Below are 11,269 nucleotides of genomic sequence, written 5' to 3'. Positions count from 1 at the left end.
CTGGTGGGGGTGGGGCAGGACGCGCCTAGCCAGGTGGGAAATGGACCCTGCAGCCTGTCCCAGATGGATGGAGCGCAAAGTAAGTTTGTCTCTTCTCTTCCTGATCTGCCCTCTACTCCAGCTGCTGGTCAGATAATGGGCAGGTTTGCTGTAGGGTGAAGCAAAGGACGGTCACTCCCGGTCATGTGCCTCCTGGGGTCCCTGCAGGGTCTGGGGGAAGGGTGCTGGTGGGCACTGAGTCAGCACTTGCACAAATCTAAGAATGACGGTCTCCTTAAATTTCGTACCCTAAACGCCTTACCTGTCTCCTCCTAGCCCTGTCCTGGCAGCCTGTGATCCTGTGTGTACAGCTCTGAATCCCATCATGTCACTCTAAAAACCCTCCAAGGATTTTTTTGTGCACCAACTCCCTTTTCTGGTTCAGAAGCCCCTCTGGCCCCAGGCTCCCCCTGCAGACCACTCTCTCCCTCCCTGCCCTCTCTATTCTAGCCATAGCAATTGTCTTTCTGCTCTCTTCTGCCACAGGGCCTTTGCATGTACAAATCCTTCTGCCTGCAATGATTTTCCCTCCAATAGCCACATGGCTCTCAGCCTAAATGTTGTCTCCTTAGCTTCCTTTCCCGACTACTCAGTCACCTGGTTTTGTTCACTGTTTTCTACGACCTATGATGCTGTAGTTTCTCAGCTTCCCTAGAATGTCAGCCCCACGGGAGCAGAGGAACCTTATCTGTCCATCTTCTTGTCGGCCACGATGTCCACCACCCAGACAGGGCTTTAGGATTCACTGTGCGATCCGTTGAGAGGTATCCCTGGGGTAAGGTGTCCTCATCAAGAGGAGCCCTTGATGAGCTGGGAATCTAATGCAGGTGTGTGAAAATGCTGGTTTGCAGCCTCCAAGCTGGGTGGAACATTCTGCCCGATTCTCAACCATGGCCCGCTTCTGTGGCCAGAGGGGGAAATGAGGGGTGTTTTCTTTTAAATGTCACTGCTTCAGAAGTAGGGTTGCCAGATAAGATCCAGCATGCCCGGTTAAGTTTGAATTTCAGATAAATAAGGAGTGACTTTTTAAAGTATAACTGTGTCCCAAATATAGTAGGGGGCATACTTACACTAAAAAAAAATTTGTTGTTGATTTGAAATGAAAATGTAGAACTGAGCGTCCTCTATTTACATTTGCTAAAACTGGCAAGCCTGTTCATCGGGCTAAGGCCCTCCTCGATGCCCTTCTCTTCTGGGACATCTTGCCAGGGGTTCCAGCTGGTCACTGCACACTCGTCAGCCAGCCGTGGCCCTCAGCCCAGCCCCTGCTCTTAATTACAGCTCGAGCCTTGGACGTGGAGGTCACCAAATGTCAAGTGGGGCCCTGAGGACTGTTTAAGTGGCTCTTCACGTCTGCCTGCATCGTGGGGTTGAGGCTCTGACCTTTGCTTGATGTGTAAGGTTTTTTTTGTTTTTGTTGTTTAGAGCCACCTTACCTTTCTTGCCATCTGATGCAAAAGATGCCTTGACAGAGGGGCAAGCGAGTGGAGCAGTTTGGGCATCGGCTGGCAGGATGTTGCCAAATGCCGTCATTCTTGGGCAAGGAAGGAAGGAAGGGCTCCGACAGCTGTGGGTCCCCCTGCCCCTCCACAGACAAGGCTGGGTGAGCCCTTCCGAACCAGCTGTTGCGTGGTCCACATCAGCTCCATCTTACCTAGGTGCTGCCCTCAGGTGCTGCTGGCAGGGTTAAGGTGCAGAGAGAGGGAAGGCAGGGGCGTGGAGCTCACAAATGCTCATGCTGGGGCCCAGGCAAGGGCAGCCTGTACTGTGGGCCATCCATGCCTCTGGGACTTCTTAGGCCTGGGTTGTGCCCAGCTGCTAGTGAATGCTTAATCTGCGTGTGCTGCCTCGGCACTGAGGCATGGCGCCAATGCTTGTGTGTTTCCTTAAACAGCGAATTTTTATTTTATTTTTTTGGCCGCACCAAGCAGCGCACAGGATCTTAGTTCCCCAACCAGGGATCAAACCCATGCCCCCTACAGTGGAGGTGCAGAGTCTTACCCATTGGACTGCCAGGGAAGTCCTGAATTTTTAATTTTTTAACTAGAAAATGTACATTATAATAACTTGAGAAAAATAGAGGAAGTCCCAAGAAATCCCCAGTCACCAATGGACTTTTTTAGTCCCTAATCCTTCAGATTTTTATGTAAACAAATGTTAGCTAACCGGCTGTGCCACCAACCTGCTGTGTGACCTTGAAAGCTTACTGAACCTCTCTGTGTCTCAGTTTCCTCTGTACAGTAGACATGATTGTAGCCCGTGGAAGAGACAGTTGAGTCTAGAGTAGGTGTGGGCCTCAGGGCATATGCAGGATCTGAGGCTTTGCTCTATTAACCTCATCAAACAGCCCCTCTCAGCTCTCCCCAAGGGTGCATCGCTTGTTCCTGGCCAGGTTTACTGTAACCCGTTTCTAAGTCCTGGAGTCCAGACAGCTTTTACTTGTGCGCTATCCCACAGTGGATGCATCAGTCAGGGCTGTTTATGCGGTGGTAACAAACAAACCTTAGTGGCTGATAAGTGCTTATTTCTTGTTGCCATTGCGTGTCGATTGGGGATTGGCTAGCGACTGCTTCCAAATTTGCTAACTCCTGGATCAGTAACGAGGCAGACAGAGCAGCTGTTATCTTTTATTATTTTTTTAAACTCACCGTAAAACAAAACACAGATGCAAAAACAACCAAAAAAAAATCACACAAAACGTATGTATAGCTTGGTGAATTATATCAATTCCCTCCTAACTGCCATCCAGGACAGGAATGGAATTTTGCCAGTCACCCAGTCCCAATCCCAGCTGCCCTCTCTCCCTCTAAAAGTAACTGCTGACTTTCATAATGATGACTTCCTTGTATTTTGGAGTTAAACTTTTAGTTAAACTTTTAACTTCATTTTGAGGTTAATTGTAGGTTCATGTGTAGTTGTAGGAAAATAATACAAAGATCCCAGGCATCCCTTGTCCAATTTCCCCCAATGGTAATTATGGTATAACAGTTACACAGCCCGGAGATTGACGCGGATACCGTCAAGATACAGAGCATTTCCATCACCACAGAGAGCCCTCTCGTGGCCCTTTTCTGTCCACTGCAACCTCCCTCCCTCCCCGTGCCTCCTCTTTAACTCCTGACGACCACTAATCTGTTCTCCATCTCTATCTTTGTCATTTCAAGAATGTTCTATAAATGGAGTCATACAGTATGTACCCACTTGGGGTTGGCTTTTTTCACTCAGCCTAATTCTCTGGAGATTCATCCAGGTTGTTGGGTGTTTCAATACTTTGCTCCTTTCTATTGCTGAGTAGGCTTCCATGGTATGGATCTATCACTGTTTGTTGAACCATTCGTACACTGCAAGGCATCTGGGTTGTTTCTAGTTTTGGATTATGACGAATAATGCTGTTAGAAACTCCTGTGTACAGATATTTATGTGAATGTGGTTTTCATTTCTCTGGGATAAATTCTTGGGAGTGTGACTGTAGAGTTGCAGGCTTACTTTTGTTCTGAGGAAATTGGCAAACTGTTTTCCAAAGTGGCTGGACTCTTACATTGTCCATTGTAATGAGTGATCCACTTTCCCTGCATCCTTGACAGTATTTGGTGTTGTCACTATTTATTTTAGCCATTGTGATTTTAATCTGTATTTCCCTGATGGCTTTTGATGCAGATCTTTCCGTGTGCTTATTTACCATCTGTGTATCCTCTTTGGTGAAATGTCTGCTCGTGTCTTTTGCCCAGGTTCTAATTGGATTGTTTGGTTTTTGCTATTGAGTTTTGAGGGTTCTTTATATATTCTAGACTGTAGTTCTAGAATTTGAATTTGTATTTGCAGATATTTTCTTCTAGTCTGAAGCTCGTCTTTTTGTCCCTTTATTTATTTATTTAATTTATTTATTTTTGGCTGCATTGGATCTTCGTTGCTACGTGCGGGCTTTTCTCTAGTTGTGGAGAGCCGGGGCTACTCTTGGTTTCAGTGTGCAGGCTTCTCATTGCGGTGGCTTCTCTTGTTGTGGAGCACGGGCTCTAGGCACGCGGGCTTCAGTAGTTGTGGCTCATGGGCTCTAGGGCACAGCCTCAGTAGTTGTGGCACACAAGCTTAGTTGCTCCGCGACATGTGGGATCTTCCTGGACCAGGGCTCGAACCCGTGTCCCCTGCATTGGCAGGCGGATTCTTAACCACTGCACCACCAGGGAAGCCCCTTTTTGTCCCTTTAACAGGGGTTTTCACAAAGTAAAAGTTTCTAATTTTGATGAAGTCCAATTTACCAATTTATCCTTTTATGAGTCATGTCTTTGGTGTCAAATCTAACAGCTCTTTGCCCTAGCTCCCCAAGAATTTCTCTTATGTTTTCTTTTTCTTAATCTTTATTTTTTCTTCCAGTTTTATTGAGATAAATTAAAATACAACACTGTATAAGTTTAAGGTATACAGCATAATGATTTGACTTACATACATTATGAAGGGATCACCACAATAAGTTTAGCAAACATCTGTCATCTCATATAGATGCAAAATTAAAGAGAGAGGAAAAAAATTTCCTTGTGATGAGAACTCTTTGGATCTACTCTCTTAACAACTTTCATACATAACATACAGCCGTGTTCATTATATTAATCATGTTGTACATGACATCCCTACGACTTATTTATCTAGTAACTGAAACTCTGTACCTTTGGACCACCTTCACCCAATTCCTCCTCTCCTCACCCCCTGCCGCTGGTAACCACCAATCTGATCTCTTTTTCTATGAGTTTGTTTGTTTTTGAAGTATAGTTGACCTACACCTCTATGTTATTTTCTGGCGCACAACATGGTGATTCAATATTTCTGTACATTACAAATTGATCACCACAATAAGCCTAGTTACCATCTGTCACCAAAGATGTTACATTATTATTTACTCTATTAAAACATTATTATATTTTCTTTACTAAAAGTTTCATGTTTTACACTTAAGCTGGTGATCCACTTTGAATTAATTTTTATATAATGTGTGAGACTTAGGTCAAGGGTCTTCCCCTCCCCCTCCTTTGAATATCCACTTACCTCAGCACCTTTGTTAAAAAGGCTATGATTTCGGGCTTCCCTGGTGGCGCAGTGGTTGAGAGTCCGCCTGCCGATGCAGGGGACGCGAGTTCGTGCCCCGGTCCGGAAGATCCCACACGCCGTGGAGCGGCTGGGCCCGTGAGCCATGGCCACTGAGCCTGTGCGTCCGGAGCCTGTGCTCCGCAACGGGAGAGGCCACAACAGTGAGAAGCCCGCGTACCGAAAAAAAAAAAAAAAGGCTATGATTTCCTTCATTGAATGACTTTTGCATCTTACCAAGAATCAGTTGGGCATATTTGTGAGCGTGAGCCTATTCCTGGATTCTCCATCCTGTCCCGTCGACCTATGTGTTATCTTTTTCCTGCCTTCCTATGGCAAAGTTACCGTTTTGATTAACTGTAACTATACAGTAAGTCCTGAAATCAGGTAGACTAATTCCTCCAGCTTTATTTTTGTTCCCTCAAATTGTTTATCTGTTAGAGTTTCTTTGCCTTTTCATAAAATTTTTGAATTTGAGAATAATCTTGTCTATATCTACCAAAAAATCTTGCTGGAACTTTAATAGGGATTGTGTTAAACCTGTATATCAATCTGGGGAGGACTGACATCTTTACTGTGTCGAATCTTCCAATCATGAACGTATGTCTCTCCGTTTATTTAGATATTCTTTGAATGCTTGCATCTGTGTTTGTAGTTTTCAGCATAAAAGCGGCATACATGAATTGTTAGATTTTACCTAAATGTTTGTTTGGAATGATTGTATATTTTAACTTTAATGTTCATGTGTTCCTTGCAAGTATAAGAAATATAATTGATTTGTGTGTAGATCTTGTATCTTGTGATTGATAAACTCACTATTAGTTCTAAGAGTTTTTGGTAGATTCCTTGGGATTTCCTATATAGACAATCATGTCATCTGCAGGTACAGACCATTTTATTTCTTCTTTTCTTATCTGTATACTTTTTATTCCTTGTGTAATGTTGGTATTCATTCTTCTTTAAGTACTTGGTATAATTCTCAAGTGAAACCATCTGGACCTGGAGATTTCTTTTTTCAGGAGTTTTTGCATTATGAATTCAATTTCCTTAATAGTTATTCAAATTATCTATTCCATATTGGGTGATTTGTTGTCATTTGTGTTTTTAGATGAAATGATTTCCTAAAGTTGTCAAGTTTATGGTTTACAGTTGTTCCTGGTCCCTTGTTATCGTTTTGATCCCCCATCTCTTTCCTGCTATTGTTTCTATTTTTTCTTTGTCTGTCCTGCTGGAAGTTTATCAGTCTTTTCAAAGAACCAGCTCTTCATTGCATCGGTTTTCTCTCTTCAGTTTCATGGATTTCTGGTCTGTGGTATCTCCTTCCCTCTGCTTTTGCTCTTGGCTTATTTTGCTTTTCTTTTTCTAGTTTCTTCAGCTGGGACCTTAGATTACTGATTTGAGACATTTCCTCTTTTCTAATGTATGCATTTAGTGCTATACATTTCCCTCTCAGTGATAGCTGTGCCCCAGAAATTTTGCTGTGCTGTATTTTCATTTTCATTCAGTTCAATGTATTTTTGATTTCTCTTGAGACTTCCTCCTTGACCCATGAGTTATTTAGAAATATGTTGCTTAGTTTCCAGGTCCTTGGAACTCTCCTGTTATCTCCCGTTACTGATTTCTAGTTTGAATCCATTTGGTCAGAGAATACACTCCATATGATTTCAGTTCTTTTACGTGTGTGGAAGTTTATTTTTTTCCCAGTTTTATTGACATACAACATTGTATTAGTCTTAGGTGTACAACGTGATGATTATATGTGTGTTATATTTATTTATTTATTTATTTCTGGCTGTGCTGCATAGGTTGCAGGATCTTAGTTCCTCGATCAGGGATTGAACCCAGGCCCAAGCAGTGAAAGCGCTGAGTCCTAACCACTGGAGCACCAGGGAATTCCCTATGTATATGATTTTTTATATATACACACACACATATATGTATGTGTGGTGTGTGTATATATATGGCAAATATATATATTGCAAAATGATTACCACAATCAGTTTAGTTAACATTATCACCTCATATAATGCTAAAAAAGTTTTTCTTGTGCTGAGAATTTTTAAGATTTACTTTCTCAGCAGCTTTCAGATATGATACAATATTATCAGCTGTAGTCACCGTGCTGTACATTACATCCTCAGAACTTATCTATCTTATAATTGGAGGTTTGTACCTTTTGACCATCTTCACCCATTTTGCTCACCCATCACCCCCCACCTCTGGCACCATCAATCTGTTCTCTGTATCTATGAGTTTGGCTTTTTCAGATTCTGCATATAAGTGACATCATACAGTATTTGCCTGTCTTTGTCTGACTTGTTTCACTTAGCATAATGTCTTCAGGGTCCATCCATGTTGTCACAAATGACAGAGTTTCCTTCTTTTTTATGGCTAAATATATTGCATTTGTGTATCTAATACATTTAATTGTGTATGTATACCACATTTTCTTTATTCATCCTCCAGTGGATACCTAGGTTGTTTCCATGTTTTGGCTAATGTGAATAATTTTGCAATGAACTTGGGGGTGCAGATATCTTTTCAAGATAGTAACTTTATTTCCTTTGGATATATGCCCAGAAGTAGAATTGCTGCATCATATGGTAGTTCTGGTTTTAATTTATAGAGGAACCTCCATACTATTTTCCATAGTGTCTGGACCAATTTATATTCCCAATAATGCACAAGGGTTCCCATTTCTCCACATCTTTGCCAGCATTTGTTGTCTCTTGTCTTTTTGGTAATAGTCATTCTAACAGGCGTGAGGTGACATCTCCTTGTGGTTTCAATATTCATTTCCCTGATGATTAGTGATTTGAGCACCTTTTCATGTACCTGGTGCTTGATCATGTATCATGTTGCTTGATGCTATTCTGATTTTTATATCTGTTTTTTGTTTTCAGAAGTTTATCAGATCTTTATCCCTAATATTCAGAAACTTCACAGTGCTAATAGGCCTGGCTCCCTTTTTTCTCTGTTATACTTGCTGGGTACTCTGTTGGGAGCTTGAAACTTTCCTATTATTTTTTAAATTATAAAAATATTTCTTGGGATTGGTTCAAGACGGCGGAGTAGAAGGACGTGCTCTCACTCCCTCTTGTGAGAACACCAGAATCATAACTACCTGCTGAACAATCATCGACAGGAAGACACTGGAACTCATCAAAAAAGATACCCCACATGCAAAGACAAAGGAGAAGCCACAATGAGATGGTACGAGGGGCTCAATCACAATAAAATCAAATCCCATAACTGCTGGGTGGGTGACTCACAAACAGGAGAACACTTATACCACAGAAGTCCACTCACTGGAGTGAAGGTTCAGAGCCCCATGTCAGGCTTCCCAACCTGGGGGTCCGGCAACAGGAGGAGGAATTCCTAGAGAATCAGACTTTGAAGGCTAGCAGGATTTGATTGCAGGACCTCGACAGGACTGGGGGAAACAGACTCCATTCTTGGAGGGCACACACAAAGTAGTGTGCACATTGGGACCAGGGGGAAGGAGCAGTGACCCCATAGGAGACTGAATCAGACCTACCTGCTAGTGTTGGAGGGTCTCCTACAGAGGCAGGGGGTGGCTGTGTCTCACCGTGAGGACAAAGGCACTGGCAGCAGAAGTTCTGGGAACTACTCCTTGGTGTGAGCCCTCCCAGAGTCCACCATTAGCCCCACCAAAGAGCCCAGGTAGGCTCCAGTGTTGGGTCGCCTCAGACCAAACAACCAACAGGGAGGGAACCCAGCCCCACCCAACAGCAAACAAGTGGATTAAAGTTTTACTGAGCTCTGCCCACCAGACCAACAGTCAGCTCTACCCACCACCAGTCCCTCCCATCAGGAAACTTGCACAAGCTTCTTAGATAGCCTCATCCACCAGAGGGCAGACAGCAGAAGCAAGAAGAACTACAATCCTGCAGCCTGTGGAACAAAAACCACATTCACAGAAAGACAGACAAGATGAAAAGGCAGAGGGCTTTGTACCAGATGAAGGAACAAGATAAAACCCCAGAAAAACAATAATATGCAGTGGAGATAGGCAACATTCCAGAAAAAGAATTCAGAATAATGATAGTGAAGATGATCCAGGACTTCAGAAAAAGAGTGGAGGCAAAGATCGAGACGATGCAAGAACTGTTTCACAAAGATCTAGAAGAATTAAAGAGCAACCAAACAGAGATGAACAGTACAATAACTGAAATGAAAACTACAATAGAAGGAATCAATAGCAGAATAACTGAGGCAGAAGAATGGATAAGTGACCTGGAAGACAGAATGGTGGAATTCACTGCCACGGAACAGAATAAAGAAAAAAGAATGAAAAGAAATGAAGACAGCCTAAGAGACCTCTGGGACAACATTAAACACAACAACATTCGCATTATAGGGGTCCCAGAAGGAGAAGAGAGAGAGAAAGGACCTGAGAAAATATTTGAAGAGATTATAGTTGAAAACTTCCCTAACATGGGAAAAGAAATAGCCACCCAAGTCCAGGAAGTGCAGAGAGTCCCATACAGGATAAATCCAAGGAGAAACATGCTGAGACACATAGTAATCAAATTGGCAAAAATTAAAGACAAAGAAAAATTATTGAAAGCAGCAAGGGAAAAACGACAAGTAACATACAAGGGAATTCCCATAAGATTAACAGCTGATTTCTCAGCAGAAACTCTACAAGCCAGAAGGGAGTGTCATGATATACTTAAAGTGATGAAAGGGAAGAAACTACAACCAATATACTGTACCCAGTAAGGATCTCATTCAGATTCAATGGAGAAACCAAAAGCTTTACAGACAAGCAAAAACTAAGAGAATTCAGCACCACCAAACCAGCTCTACAACAAATGCTAAAGGAAGTTCTGTAAGTGGGAAACACAAGAGAAGAAAAGGACCTACAAAAAAAACCCCAAAACAATTCTTAAAATAGTCATAGGAACATACATATCAATAATTACCTTAAACGTGAATGGATTAAATGCTCCAACCAAAAGACACAGGCTTGCTGAATGGATAAAAAAAGAAGACCCATATATATGCTGTCTACAAGAGACCCATTTCAGACCTAGGGACACATACAGACTAAAAGTGAGGGGATGGAAAAAGATATTCCATGTAAATGGAAATCAAAAGAAAGAAGCTGGAGTAGCAATACTCATATCAGATAAAATAGACTTTAAAATAAAGAATGTTACAAGAGACAAGGAAGGACACTACATAATGATCAAGGGATCAATCCAAGAAGAAGATATAACAATTATAAATATATATGTACCCACCATAGGAGCACCTCAATACATAAGGCAACTGCTAACAGCTCTAAAAGAAGAAATCGACAGTAACAAAATAATAGTGGGGGACTTTAACACCTCACTTACACCAATGGACAGATCATCCAAACAGAAAATAAATAAGGAAATACAAGCTTTAAATGACACAATAGACCAGATAGATTTAATTGATATTTATAGGACATTCCATCCAAAATCAGCAGATTACACTTTCTTCTCAAATGCACACGGATCATTCTCCAGGATAGATCACATCTTGGGTCACAAATCAAGCCTCAGTAAATTTAAGAAAATTGAAATCATATCAAGGACCTTTTCTGACCACAACGCTATGAGATTAGAAATCAATTACAGGGAAAAAAACATAGAAAACACAAACAAATGGAGGCTAAACAATACGTTACTAAATAACCAAGAGATCACTGAAGAAAGTAAAGAGGAAATCAAAAAACACCTAGAGACAAAAGACAATGAAAACACGACAATCCAAAACCTATGGGATGCAGCAAAAGCAGTTCTAAGAGGGAAGTTTATAGCTATACAAGCCTACCTCAAGAAACAAGAAAAATATCAAGTAAACAATGTAACCTTACACCTAAAGGAACTATATAGAAAGAAGAACAAACAAACCCAAAGTTAGCAGAAGGAAAGAAATCATAAAGATCAGAGCAGAAATAAATGAAATAGAAACAAAGAAAACAATAGCAAAGATCAATAAAACTAAAAGCTGGTTCTTTAAGAAGATAAACAAAATTGATAAACCATTAGCCAGATTCATCAAGAAAAAGAGGGAGAGGACTCAAATCAATTAAATTAGAAATGAAGAGGGAGAAGTTGCAACAGACACCGCAGAAATACAAAGCATCCTAAGA

This window comes from Leucopleurus acutus, assembly GCF_964270905.1.
Source record: "Leucopleurus acutus genome assembly, chromosome: 2".
Classification (NCBI taxonomy): Eukaryota; Metazoa; Chordata; class Mammalia; order Artiodactyla; family Delphinidae; genus Leucopleurus; species Leucopleurus acutus.
This window is presented reverse-complemented; position numbering follows the sequence as displayed.